Source organism: Brachyhypopomus gauderio, chromosome 2 (assembly GCF_052324685.1).
Source record: "Brachyhypopomus gauderio isolate BG-103 chromosome 2, BGAUD_0.2, whole genome shotgun sequence".
NCBI classification, from domain to species: domain Eukaryota; kingdom Metazoa; phylum Chordata; class Actinopteri; order Gymnotiformes; family Hypopomidae; genus Brachyhypopomus; species Brachyhypopomus gauderio.
The window spans coordinates 4456649-4472417 of NC_135212.1; positions in this window are offsets into that span (position 1 = coordinate 4456649).

Here is a 15769-nt window from a genome sequence, read left to right on the forward strand (position 1 = left end):
AGAAACGTGGGTATGTGGACTTTGCATGGAACGCAGTCTTCAACAAGGAAACCCTTGTCCACCATGATGGCCATAGATGGGTCAAGGAGGGCCACAATGCCAGACTGCTTTAAGATCTCTTTATCACTGATAGCACCTTGATAAAGAGAAGACACAAAGGTCAATGCGCCATGAGGGGCTATCTCAATCAACCCTTTGAATGTACAGTGTGATTTATAAGTGTAAAACACTTCACTCTGGAGGAGAAGGGAATTTGGAGTTTGACATCCTAGTTCTGTGCAATCTAAAATTATTTGAGTGTCAGCGTAGTCCTGAAACACATCTCAGAGGTGAGTTTTCACAGTGTCCACATCTAACCAAATAGAAACAGCTCCCAATACAGTATAAAGGAAGTTGGCCCAGGTGTTAATAATACGACTAACAGTTGACCAATGTATTCTAAATCTGTGGGCCAAATCCTTTTGCATCAGTCCCAATGACAGGTAGTTCATAAGAGAAAAAACTCATCAATTGGTTGAAGAACCTGGGGAAAAATACATTATCCTATTGTCATATTACATTATGACTATCAAAACTTCTTTTGATGTAAAGATTAATTTGAAAATGATGACATAACATGCTTTGTATGGACAACACGAAAACATTTACCGTTGCACTGGCAGAGTGAGGGACCTGATCAGTCTTCTCAACAGTCCGTGCACTTGTAACCCGTATGATGTTGTGGGTGACTGGCTCTATTTGCTTCCAAAAGCCCATCAGGTGGGCATGGCTTGCAAATCTGTGGAATATAAAAGTTATATATAAAGTTATATAATGGCTAATTCATTCATAATGTATTTCAGACACCAGGGAAGGCCCATCCGTATACTGTGTCCTGCCATATTTTTTATTTCCCTGGTAAAGAATCATATGTCGTCATCAGAGGCAGAAAACCGCTCCAAACAGAACTTGCTGCTGACAGTTAAGTCTTCGATTTGTTTTCGGAGCCTTGATATCTCCTTGCGTAGCTCTTGATTTTCATTGAGGGAGAGATCAAGCGCAGCAGGCTCATTACTGACGCAGTAGTCATGTTCATGACACGGTAAGGGGTCATCATCATCATGGTCAGTCTGCATCTCTGTTAGATCAGTGTTGGGTGGACGCTCTGTTCTTTCCCATACTCCAGGTCGTGGAGTTGGAATAGTATAGTTATTCCATTGAAATAGCACAGGAAAAGTTCCAAGTCGCAGTCATCGTCGTCCAGCAGGAGTAGTTCGAGCAGATCAGCAGTGATAAAATGTCGCAAACACACTCAGGAAGTACTCGTGACAATAAAATGATCTCTCCTGATCTTAACCACCCATTGTTTCTGCAGTTCTGGGTCCTTTGGAAAGGTGTGGAAGCTCAGGTAGGAATTACACCTTGTCGATGCTGTGCAGAATGGCACACAGCAGTGGTGGTTGGACCTGCTGTCTGTACGTTGTTGAAACGATACTTTTTTTTGTTTACCTGTCATGTTTAGGACACGTAAACGGACAGGAGATGAAGGAAACTTCCAAGTAAATAACGGTAAATATGCTCGTTACAAGACTGGTGAGGTGAATAGCTAGCACAGTGTACGCTTTCAATGGCTACCGGATGTCAACAACCATCCTAACCTTTTAGCAGAAATTACGTTACTTAACAGCGTGCACATAGGCCATTATAACTGCCTGGCCCTCTGTAAACGAACAGCGGGCATCACAGTCCTGATAGGGGGAGACACAGGCTCACAGGCTTCCACTTAACCCCTCACCTTCCAACACAGATTGAATAGACACAGGTGAATAATGTATTTGCTTATATTTTTGTAATTGTTTAGATGTCGTATGTCAAACTGTAAGTAGATTAAATAAAATTGGATAAATTATATTATATATATGTTTTAAGAATATTTTATGGCCCTCTGAGAGTATATGTATATATATACATACGGTCTCTGGTCTCAACACAGCTCACTGTCAAATACTCCCCACTAGTGGGACAGTGATGTAGTACAAGTGACAAACTATTTAAAAAAAAAAACATACATTGCATAAAATTATACACATAATCACCATTAATAGGTTAAAAGCAGGAATGCTTAGATGTATAATAATTTATAGCTATAGTAAATTATATATGCTGTTTCAGTGTGCCTAAAAATACACCATTCAAGTGTGTGGATTATAGTTCGACTGTAAATTAAACATAGTATTTTTGTTGTATAGTCAAAGTCAAATTTATTTATATAGCTTTCACAACATATGTCACAAAGCAGCTTTACAATCGTATGGGTCCAGATCCCTAATGAGCAAGCCAAGGCGACAGTGGCAAGGAAAAACTCCTTATGGTGGTGGGGATTAGGAAGAAACCTTGGGAGGACCAAGACTCAAAAGGGAACCCATCCTCCATTGGGTGGCCCGTTAGTACAAGTCCGTGGTGCGCAGGATGGTTCTACAGATAATGTTTAAGGTCCATGTTCCCAAGTAGTCACAGTCTCTTTGGTGTAGATGGTGAGCCTCAGGTAGGAGCATCAGCACGTCCTCTTGCATATAGTGTCATTAGCGTGCACACACACACAGGATGTGGAAAATCTCTCTTATTATTTGAGTGTTTGGAGTTGATTTAAATGCTTTAGCTAATATTACTGTCATTTAATTACCCTCGCATAAGACCCAAAACAAACACAAAAAGCAAGAACAAATGTTCAATATAACCCACAAGCACTTAGTGTTGTGCTGAAGTCCTCCCTGAGGCCGGTCTACAAAACCAAACCCACTCAAAGGGGGTGGGCTGGGACTGGCTGGGACTGGAAGGCTCAGGTGGTAGTGGGTTGTGACCTGCTCTCGGGCAGGTAGAGGACCATCTCTAGAGACACCAGCACATTGAATTCAAAGGCGATCAGCTCCAAAAGAATTCTTCAGTCTAACCTTATTAAACCTTGGAACACTATAACGCCGCCCCGATGGGAGAAGTACATATTCGCTCTTCAAAATATGATTAGTACCAAAAATTATGTTTTTAGCCAGCCGCATTGTGTTGGTATGATAAGTGGTCTCATATAATCTTTCTAGAGGCTGACCCACAATTTTTGAACATATCTTAATCAAATATTTCAATCCTGACTTTACAGATAAGGACAAGCAATTATACCACACAGCATTGCAATACTGCAGAACACTCAAAATAACAGCAGTATAGAACAACAGGAGTATCTGCCGAGTAGCTCCAATAGATCGGAGGCGACGGAGAAAATAAAGTCTCTGTGTGGTTTTTTTGCAGATGTAGTTGATGTGGTGTTTCCATGATAAGCTAGCATCAATCATCACACCAAGATATTTATAGGACTCTTATAGGAAATTTGTAAGACTACAGCCGGAGGCAGAGCTTTCTCATTTAAAGCCCCCAAATTATGGAATAGCCTTCCAGCTCCAATCCGAGATTCTGACACAGTTCCAATCTTTAAATCTAGACTTAAGACTCACCTGTTTAATCAAGCCTTCAGCTAATATTCTCATTGTAAGGTGTAGGGGCTTGGGGGCCCCCCAGACGTTGAGATTTCTGGTGATCTGAGATGTTGATGCTGTCATCCAGCTGTGTCATGGCATCACTCTATTTGTGACAATGACTTGACTGGAAAGCAATGTCTCAGTGAGCCCTCATGCCTGTGGTCAACTCTGAACTCCTCCCTTTAGTTATGCTGCTATAGATTAGCCTGCCGGAGCCACATGCTCATCACTGGCACGTGAGCTATGTACATTTAAAACAATGGTGGTTTAAATTCAGGTCCACTCAGTCTGTATCTTCTATCTTCTTGCATGCCTCCACCCAAGACGATTGGATACAGGCACCTGCAGGCACCTGGGGGATGGTCTGGCTTGCCGGTGAATGTGCTGATGCCGGGGTTGGATGAGCCGTTGCCACGAGGGGTCGTGCTGATGCTGGCCCGCCTGAGGCCCACCGCCTGCACCGAGGGAACAGGAGCCTGGACTGTTGCTGTAGAACTTTGAAACCACCACGGACTTGTGTTAACGGGCCGCCCAATGGAGGATGGGCTCCCTTTTGAGTCTTGGTCCTCCCGAGGTTTCTTCCTAATCCCCACCATCATAGGGAGTTTTTCCTCGCCACTGTCGCCTTTGGCTTGCTCATTAGGGATCTGGACCCATACGATTGTAAAGCTGCTTTGTGACAACGTTTGTTGTGAAAAGCGCTATATAAATAAATTTGACTTGACTTGACTCCACCTGTTCGATTACCTCATTATTGATAATAGTAGAGGTAACAGATATTGGTTTCTGGCTGAATACTATTTCCTTTGTTTTCTTTGTGTTTATTTCCAGAGTATTATATTTGCTCCATGTCACTACTTTGTTAACACCTTGTTGGTGTAGATCATGGTTGTCCGAGTCATGTAATAATGTTAACAAAACAGTCATCTGAGTATTTTAGCACATACTGATTATTTGAAGACTAGCGACAGTCATCTGTGTATAGAGTAAAAAGAACAGCAGAACTCACACAGCCCTGAGGTGCACCAACATTAGTTGAAATAGCCAAAGAAAGTGTCTTATTCACTTTGACTAGCTGGACTCTGTTTGTAAGGAACGAGGCATACCAGTGGATCAAATAAGGGTTCACACCCAGATGGGACATTTTGGAAAGTAAAATACTGGGATGTATTGTATTGAAGGCTGATGAATAATCTAGAAAGAGTGCTCTTGCATAGTTACGAGGTTTATCTAAATGCTTAGTGATTATATGAACCAATGTGGCAACAGCATCTTCTGTGCCACAACCTATTTTATATGCAAACTGAAATGAATCCAATTTATCATTAATACAAATAATTTGTAGATGCCAAGCTGGTGTCAGCTCTGTGGCGAAGGTTTTTAAAATAAAAGGGCTACACTTATCAGGCCCTTCAGCTTTTCTGGTATTAGTGGCTTTAAAAACTTTCCTAACTTCATCACCACCAGTTATAATTCTGTCTGATGGCAGAGGTTGAATATTTCTAAGAATTCGATTACATTTTGCAAGACTGTCAGGTAATTCAAATCTTGTAAAGAAATTATTTAAGTCAGGCATGTCAAACTCAGTTTGGCTGTGGGGCCGGATCCAGACCTTCTGTTCTCAGGTGGGCCGGATCAGTAACTACAAATCAACTCCAAATATTTAGCTTTATTTTTCAGTACTATGCTTTATCATTCAGCCTACATTTTTAGCCTACCCTACATATTATAATCATGGGTGAAAAGGGATCTTTTCTAAGCACAACACATTAAAACAATGAAAAAAAAAAGATTTTCATGTTTGACGGTGAATGTGTTAACAACTGGTTTATTTTAACAGTTGAGTGAATGCAGTTTTATACCTGAAGCAACTCACCACATTAACAAACTCAAGTGGGAGCTATGAAAAAAATATTTTCGCCTTAATTGTCATACTGCTTTGAAATAAATTAAAAAAGAAATACAAATAAAAGTTATAGCAGTGCATGGGTAATAAGATTAGACTACATCAGATCAAACTACTAGGCTGGACCTACTGAAGCTGAGAACATACTGCACAATATTAATGATCTTTAATATGAAACCAGATGAATCTTATTTTTAATGATCTGTATTCATGAGTGCAAACAAATTTCGTGTCATCACACTTTTTTTCTCTCTCTCACTGCATTCCTGCAGTCTACTTGCTGCTGCTGGCTCCTGTAACTTGGCATCTTTTTGCCTTCACAAGTGCATCGATATTAGGTGTCAAATCCTGAGTAGCGGCACATTTAACAATGTAATTCAAGTGTTTATTTGTTAACCTTGAGCGCTGCTTTGTTTTATTATTGTTCATTACAGAGAACACCTGTTCACAAAGATAAGTAGTCCCAAACATGGATAGAACTTATGCAGCCATGGCTGTTAATTTGGGGTAACCTGGCACGAGATATTGATAAAACGTATTCAATTCCACGGACCCAAATTTATCCTTCATAGCAGAATCGCTTCATAGCGGAATCGCATCCTGTGACTGAAGCCTTAACTCGTGTCAGTGCTGCATGCTGTCATTTACTGCCCTCTAGCGACCAGAGAGAGCATTTGATTTGTATTCATTTTTTCAAAATCACAACTTTTGATAGAAATGAGCTGATAGAAATGAGACTTGCTTCATTTTTTGACATACTCAGAAATTTATGCCGGGCCATATTAAATAATCCAACGGGCCGGGTCCGGCCCGCCGGCCCTATGTTTGACATGCCTTGTAATCATTATCTGTTACAATGTGTTTATTTGGAGATATCATTCCTGTCATGGATTTCATGGTGTCCCACACCTTTTTTGAGTTATTAGTTTTGAATGCGTTTTCTAAATCTAAATGATTATGATATTGTAGTGAACTTGAAGTGACTCAAATCAATGGTTATTGTGGGGCTCGTAAAAGCAACCTTACAGAAAAGGCTGTTTAAATAGCAGTTGCATTCCTGCAGACATCAAATTCTTGACATTCAATAGACTCAAAATGCTATCTTGTATAGCTACAATACAATGCTACACATTAACTACAATGTCCTGTTCAAACTCTTGAACAATGTCATGTTCAAGCTCCTCTTGATTACAACAGTAGTTCATCTCCTTACACACTGGCTCTTCTCTCAACATCCACAGCACATAATGATGTGCTTTCCTATGTGATACTAATGTCATTCATTGCTGTGAACTGAATACACACACACACACACACACACACACACACACATTTATGTATGTATGTATTATGTAAGCATGTGTACTGATTCCTTCTCCTAGCAGGTTCCTCATGCAGCTCTTTGATTGGTCCTTTCTGTCTGGTCTGCACTCACGCCCATCAGCTGTTTGTCCTCTTGTTTCTGCAGGTCGCTGTTGCTCTTGGTGGCCAGCAGGGGGCAGGCGGCGCCACCAGCTTGTGGTTGGCCTTGATCAGACGGCCTGCAACACAACCTCACAGGACTGAAATGTCTGGTTAACTCTAATTTTTGTGACTTAACTGGATGTGTAGGCTATTCTATATGAAGCACATATATCTACATTCAACAACGGTTATTTTAAGGGCAGTATGATTTTGGTGAGGCCAACACAGATAAATCACAAAAAAAAAAAAACCAAAACAGACATTTCAATCCTGTGAGGTAGTGACTATAACTATATAGATATTTAGACATAATACTGCTTTAATACTGCGAAGTCATGTGGTCAGAGGTGAACTTCAGTATAGCCAGTGTGTATTTTATTTAAAATAATTGTGGCGAGGTGTAGAGGGGAACTCATCCCTCCATGAGACTTGGAAGGGGTAGAAGTGGTTGTGGTAGCAGGTGAGACGGCAGACAGCAGATGACATATTCTGCAATTCTTGAGTAACACGAGAGTAAACGATAGGAACAGCTTAGCATGCAAACAGGGAAATGTAGGCAATGCTTCACAGTGACTGCAAAGTAGTGTTGGTGGTGCTTGGTTCAGGTGGACGTGACCTGGTATCTTGAGACCCCTTAGAATCCTGGGTGTGTGTGCGAGCATGCGTGCGCGTGTGTGCGCATGTGTGTGTGTGTGCGCGCATGTGTGTGTGTGTGTGTGTGTGTGTGTAGAAATTGCTGATGTCTGAGGACTTAATTTGGCAGCAAAGTCACAACTCTGTTGACTCCAGAAGGAATGTGGAAGCTTATGGAGGTTTAAACCTTCTGAGCTTACTGTGTGTGGGTTTGTGTTTCCAGGCTTTCTCTGCGCAAAAAAGACTGAAGAAGAAGAAGAAGAAGAACAACAACAACAACAAGAGGACATCTATGATGATGAAGACTCAGACTTTGAGTCTGTGAATCTGGTGAGGCAGTAAATGAGTTAGTGTCACTCACTAGGCCTAAAGAAATCGGTTTTTAGGAATCACCAGTAGATTACTGTTTGAAGACCTGAGAGACCTGACTGGAACATATCTAACCATATTTTCTCTGAGGTAAAGAGGAGCAAGACCATGAAGACATTTAAAAACCATGACTAGAACCTTAAAATCTATTCTAAAACTGACAGGTAACCAGTGCAGTGAGTGGAGTGCAGGTGTAATATGATCTCTCTTTTTCTCTCTCTCTCTTTTTTAACATCGCAGTCGATGCAAAGTACAACACGACCCTCTGTGCCCAGTGCTATCTGGTGTGCCGTGCAGCACGTGAGCACGTCTCCACTCATGTTTGCCGGTGTTACACCGAAATCTGACCATGTGAGCACAAGGATCGTTGTTGCACATCATCTGTGTGTTCGTTGTTGAGAAAGAAATGTGCTGTTACAGTATAGTGTTGTCACATTCTGATAACGTAGGTAATCATAGTTTATTATAAATAATTATAAAACATAGAGGCCTAAATCACATATCCCTTGTGCAGGCTGACACAATTAAACATTTCCCTGCTGGAAAAAACATCTAAAGCTGGTTAAACTGGCTGACCAGCTGCACCAGTGTAAGCTGTTTTGGAACCGTGTAGCTGGTAACTGGTTAAACAATCCAAAGCCAGCTGTTAGCTTGTTCATACGTGGTAGCTTGATTATATCTTGTAGCTGGTTTATAGCTGGTTGTACCATCTTAAACCATCTGGTAGCTGGTTTGTGGTTTGACTGTCTAAAACCAGCATGTACCAGGTATTCTGTAATCGGAATCAGAATCAGAATCTGGCTTTATTGGCCAAGTATGCTCACGCATACAAGGAATTTATGTTTGGTTACAGTAGCTCCCAGTGTACAAAAACCAACAATAACATTACCGAAGTAAAAACATTAACTCACACATGAAACACACACACAAAACATAAATTTTTTACATACACATACATTGTACACAGTGTACAGAGTTGTATATATACAACATATTGTATATATGAGGTGCAGACTGAATTAGATAGATAAGTTAAACTGAATTAAAATAAGGCATATAAATATGGGAACAGGATAATTACTGGCAGGGGCAATAAGTACAGTGTATTCTTATGCACCATCACCAGATAATAAAGTGCAGTACAGGAGGTGAACAGGGTGAGAGGGACGAGCTGGATGGATTGTACGTAACGGTCTTGTGTGTATGTGACAGACTGTATCCTGTATGTTGTGTTGTAGTGTTCAGCTGTTCATGAGAGTGATGGCAAGTGGGAAGAAGCTTCTCTTTAGTCTGGTGGTCTTAGTCTTCAGTTGTCTAAAACGCCGTCCTGAGGGAAGACGATGGAACAGGTGGTGTCCAGGGTGTGAAGCATCAGACACAATGTATCCCTCTATTAAAAACAATAGAAGATGATCTCACACGTTGGAACGCTTTACCTATATCACTCATGGGGAGAGTGGCTACCATTAAAATGATGGTTCTACCCAAAGTTAACTATTTATTCTCATTAATCCCAAATAAACCCTCTGCTGCTTGGTTTAAATCCCTAGATTCAAACATCTCAAAATTTCTATGGAAAAACAAGCCATCAAGAATAAGTATGAAAACCTTCCAAAAGCCAAAACGCAATGGTGGCTTAGAATTACCAAATTTTTATCAATATTTCTTAGCCAATAGATTACAGTACATTTTAAAATGGGTCAAATACGACTTAATAGACAGGCCATGGTTGGACCTAGAACAAGCATTTTGCGGGAAAATAAAACTCTCAGACCTACCTTACATTAGCTCTAATATTAAGCGTCAGGACTGCTTTAAAAGCCTTAATATAAATACTTCACTGACAGCCTGGTGGGAATTCCTTAAATTAACTTGGTCCCCACTCATCCCATGCAAACTAACACCCATTTGGAACAATCCAGACATCTGTCAGAACAAGAAAGTACTACATTTTTCATCATGGCATGACAGGGGAATAAAAAATTTAGAACATGTTATTAAAGATGGAAACTTTGTCACATTCCAGGAACTTGTATCAGAATATGGAATAAACAACAGTAGATTTCTGGAATATCAACAATTAAAATCCATCATTCAACAGAGATTCAACCGCAATCAACTGAACTTAGAAATATCAGCATGGATAACTGAATTTTTTAATCTATATACTCCTAAATTATTATCAAAATTGTATAAATTATTGTTAAAATTTGATGACTCAATATCCCTTCCGATAGCCAAATGGGAACGAGATCTATTTATTAATCCAGATCAACATTTCTGGACCGACATATGTACAAATATCTTCAAAATAAGTAAAAGCCCCAACTTACAACTTATACAATACAAAGTCCTTCATAGAACACACTATACAGGACAAAGGATGTTCCAAATGGGCCTAGCACAATCAAACATATGCACCCACTGTACAGGCAATATAATTGATAACTATATGCATGCTATATGGGATTGTAGGCCTGTTAAGGAATTCTGGAAGAAGGTATGTGTAGAATTGTCCACGGGGCTTAAAAGCTGCATCCCAACTTCCCCCAGACTGTGCATCTTAGGAGACGTCAGTGAATTAGATACAGAGGCAGACATATCACACATAGTTCTCACTGCCCTATGCATCGCCAAGAAAACCATTCTTATCAATTGGAAAACGAAAAAGGACCTGCATATTACTCATTACAAAAATTCATTACTTGATCACATCTGTCTGGAGAGAATGTCTGCTTCCTCTAAAGACCAGTTGGAGGAATTTAATTCTCTTTGGTCCCCACTGATCAGTTCCATTAGCTAGTCGGGGTGGTTGGCAGGGGCCTCGGCCCCCGGAGGGCCGGTTGGTGGCTGGGGGTCGACCCCGGGGAGACTGCTCGTGCCGGCCACTTTCTGGGCGGGGGGGCCGGGGCTGCCGACCTGGGATGGCATGTGCTTGCCCTGGCGGGCGGTGGTTGGGGGGGCTTGGGTGGCGCTCCCTCTGGGCTCTGGGGTGTGGGGCCGGGGCGTGGGGGGGGGGCAGGTGCTGGCCCTCGGCGGGGTGGCTGGCCTCCCCTGTGGGGCCGGGTGGCGGGACCCGGGGCCTGGTGCCTGGGGCCCCCCGACCCCGAGCTGGGGCCCTGCCCGTGCGGGGGGACCTGCGCCGCTGCGGTTGCGCCGCTGGGGGGGTGGGTCGGTCGGCCTGGGTCGGGGGGTCGGGTCTGGGCCTTGGGGCTCCGAGGTGCCTGGGTGGTGGGAGTGGGGTGGTGGATGATGGGGATGTCTGGGGTGGGCCGGGAGGTAGGGTTCCGGACTCCGACCAGCATGTCCTCAATACTGTCTTTGTCTGTCATCGTTTGTTCACTGTGCGATTGGTATGGTTGTGGGTGCATACACAGGGGTGTGGTGTATATGGGACTAGCGTGTGTGGGTGTATATGTATGTGTAGATATATATGTATATATGTATGTATGTGTATGTATATATTTATATATATGGATGGATGTATGTATGTATATGTGTATATATGTATATATTTATGGGTTAAATGTGTGTGAGTGCATACGTGTATGAAAGAAATGTGTGTCTAGGTGTATGTGGATGTGCGGACCGGCTGCTCTCTGTGGTGGGGGTGGTGTGGACCCGGGCTTGGATGTGGTGGTGGGGGGGGTTGCCGCCCTGGTCTCCCCGGGTCGACCGCTCCCTGCCTTGAGCTGGGGGGGCAGTGAAGTTCGGTGCTCAATGAGCCAGCTAGCAAGCTGGCTCTCCTCTTCCAGAGGACCCTTTCCTCTGGACCTAAGCATTCCCCCCCCCCCCCCCCCACACACACACACACACACACACACACACACACACACATCCTTGCTCATTTAGGATTCTGGGGACAGGCAGGTACCCAGAGGTTGATGAGGTGGGCCTGCTGCCATGGTTCACCCGTCTCCTCACCACTGTCTGTCCCTCAGTTTTTACTGCACTTTAGACATTGAGGGCCTTTGAGGGGACGGTGTGGACATGCACTCACGTTTGTCCTAGCACCTGTCCCCTCAATTTTAACTGCACCATAGTATCACACACTACGACACATGCATATACACCAACACCTACACACAACACTGGGGGTGGAGGGGTGGGAAGGCCTTCCTTCACCCACTTCCTGCTCCCTGCCGGGGCGGGGGGGGGGGGTTGCTGGCACGGGACTGGGCTGGTGGCTTCCTAGGACCACTGCAGGTCCTTGCTGGTCCAGCCATTTGCCCCTGCCGCAGAGGGTGTGCTAGTCTGGATAAGTGTGTGTCTCTGTCCTTGTTTTCTTCTTGTTTCTGAATGGGTGGATGAATGAGTGCGTGTTGGAGGGAGGGGACATATGGCCAGGTTTGGAGGTGTGAGGGTGAATTTGAGTGTATGTGTGTGTGTGTGTGGGGGTGGGTGTGTACATGGTGGGGGTGTATAGGGGCGAATGTAGGGTGGGTTTGGTTAGGTGGGTGAGGACAGCTGGTTCTGGGTCGGGGCTGGTCGTGCCCGGTTCACTCATGGACACTCCCCTGAGACTACTGCACCACTCCAGAGGGGGGGCGCCTTGGAGCTCCGGAGTCCGGCTTGGCCCCCCGGCGTAGGGGCGGTTGGCCCGCTCCCCTGGGCGGTGGTGGTATGGGGCGGCCGGGTGCTCCTCGGCGGGAGGTGGGCCCTGCCGGGTGGTGGGTGGCTTTCCGGGCGCGTGGCGCCGTGGTTTTGCCGCTGGCCCCTGGGGGGGGGGGGGGCATCCTGGGGGGGAGGCGCTCTGTTCCCTCTGGTTCCCCTGGACCTGCGCTCCTTAACTGGTGGGGCGCTGTCCGGGGTCTCTCTCTCCCGCCTGCGGGGGCGGGCGGGTGAGGGTTTCTGGGAAGTGCGGCTCTGGTACTCCACCGCTCTGTGGGGGGCCGTGGGCGGGTGGGATTCCCGGGTCTCTCTCCACCCGCCTCTGGCCTCTGGGGGAATGCTGTCGCAGCTACCCACCCTTGCTGGTAAGTACATTCCATACATCTATCCTATGTTGCACTTCTAGGTTGCACATAAACACACACTCACACACACCCATACATCGCACTCATCTGCACTATATGTATTTGGTTTACTTTCTGTACTTCTTTGCAGTGGTCATTTGAGCTGGTTGCGTGTTTTATTTTATTAATATTATTATTATTATTATTATTTTATTATTATTAATTTTTTATTTTTTATTTTATTATTATTATTTTTTTTTTCTTCTTTTCTTTTTCTTTTCCTTTCTTCTCCTACCTCTGTCTTTTCCCTTTTTATTATTTCTCTCCCCCTCTTTTCTTGGTCCACCTAACCCCAATAATTATCACTTTGCATATTGTTATCACTATATATTGTTATCACTACACTATATATTATACAGAATTGTTATAATTGCCATTTAAATCTGTACATAAAAACAAAGTTGTCCTCCAAAGATGGGGGGGGTGGAGGTGGGCCAAAAAAAAAAAAAAAAAAAAAAAAAAAAAAGACACAATGTTCTCTGCACGTTTCCTGGTTCTGGAGGTGAGTAGATCTGGCAGGGTGGGTAGTGTCACTCCGATGGTCCTCTCTGCAGACCTGATGATGCGCTGCAGTCGGTGGGTGTCGTGTTTGGTAGCTGAGCTGCCCCACACTGTGATGGATGCAGTGAGGACAGACTCAATGGTGGCGGTGTAGAACTGCACCATCAGCTCCTGGGGCAGGTTGAACTTCCTCAGCTGACGCAGGAAGTACAGTCTCTGCTGAGCTTTCTTGATGATGGTGCTGATGTTGTACTCCCATTTCAAGTCCATTTCAGGAGATTGTTGTAGGAGTCCACAGCCATCACAGTACTGTCCAGGATGGTGAGTGCTGGAAGAGTTGGGGGGCTTCTCCTGAAGTCCACTCTCATCTCCACTGTTTTTGCTGTGTTCAGCTCCAGGTTGTTGTATTTGCTCCAGAGGACCACATGCTCAACAGCCCGTCTGTAAGCAGACTCATCGCTGTCCCGGATGAGACCAATGACCGTCAAATTGTCTGCAAACTTCAGGATTTGGACTGAGGGGTCAGTGGAGGTACAGTGAGAAGAGCAGAGGGGAGAGAACACAACCTTGTGGAGCTCCTGTGCTGGTGGTGCTGGTTCCTGAGGTGATCTTTCCCAGCCTCACCTCTCTGCTAGTGAGGAAGCTGGTGATCCACTGGCAGGTGGAGGCTGGCACACTGAGTTGGGTCAGTTTGGTGTGTAGATGTCCGGGGATGATCGTGTTGAACGCAGAGCTGAAGTCCAAGAACAGAACTCTTGCGTATGTACATGGAGGGTCAAGGTGCTGGAGGATGTGGTGAAGACCCATGTTCACTGCATCGTCCACCGACCTGTTGGCTCGATAAGCGAAATGCAGGGGGTCTAGCTGGGGGTTGGTGATCTCCTTCAAGTGAGTGAGAACCAGCCTCTCGAAGGATTTCAGGACCACAGAGGTCAGTGCAACGGGTCTGTAGTCGTTCAGTCCTGTGATGGTGGGCTTTTTGGGGATGGGTATAATTGTGGATCGTTTGAAGCACGACGGTACGACACACAGCTCCAGTGATTTGTTGAAGATCTCTGTGAAGACAGGAGCCAGCTGGTCTGCACAGATCCTCAGACAGGAGGGTGACACTCCGTATGGGCCTTCCTCACTCTTTGTTTTTTGACGTCTCCTTCACAGATCTTCAGGGCAGGCTGGATGGGTGGCTGAGAGTCAGGGGGGTATGAATTGGTGCTGTCCGGTTGGGTGGAGCTGGGCTTTTCAAACCTGCAGTGGAAGCTGTTGAGGTCATCAGCCAGTTGACGACCCCCCATTGTCTGGTGGGGGATTCTTTTGTAGCCTGAGAGACTGTGCAGGCATCTCCAGACGGCTGATGGCTCGTTAGTGGACATCAGTCTGCTCAGCTTGGTGGAGTAGCTCTTCTTAGCAGCTCTGATCTCTCTGTTGAGTGTGTTCCTTGCCTTGTTGTAGAGCGCCCGGTCCCCGCTCTTAAATGCTTCCTCTTTAGACCGGCGCAGCTGCTTCGGTTTGGCGTTGAACCAGGGCTTGTCACTGTCATCTTATGTGAGTCCTGGTTGGAACACAGATGTCCTCACAGAAGCTGATGTAGGACGTCACTGTGTCAGTGTATTCGTCCAGGCTGCTTGTAGCGTCGTCAAACACACACCAGTCTGTTGACTCCATGCAGTCCTGAAGACTTTCTTTTGCCTCACTGGTCCACTTCTTTACAATACTAACCTCAGGATTGAGCATCTGTCTGTAGGTTGGGAGAAGATGGACCATAGAGTGGTCAGATAGGCCCAGAGCAGCTCGGGGAACAGAGCCATATGCCCCCTTTAAGAAGTTTAGCAGTAGTATTAGGGAAGGAACAATTTTTAATGTAATTATAAATACAGCAGAAATGTAAGTAACTGCAGTAAGTAAGTATGTAAGTAACTTAGATAAATTAAAATGCAATGCAGATGGACTGGGGCCATTTTGATTCCTGCCTTTTAGTATGTAAATTAGGATGCAGCTAACGATACCTGTTGTTCCTCTTCAGGCCATTAACAGAGGGTGTCACCTTGAGGCAGTGGGGAGGCCTTATTTAAGAGGCCACACAGAGAGTCCACTTCATAACCAGTGGATTGTCAGGACCAGGTCACTCTACTCCACTGGACTTCTTGAGATTCTTCTGCTGCAGATTGCTTTGCTAGTTGACTTTGCCTGACCGGAAACAGGATTTTCTACAGGTTTTTTACATTGATTTTATTACTGTTTCTGAACTTTTTTGGTTTGTTTGCTTTTGCAATTTGTCTACTTCCTTGTGCTACAGGTAACATCCAAGAGGGTCCACTCCACGTCCTACCACAGCTGTTTTGACTCTGTAGAGCTCTGCACCTGATTAAATTAGG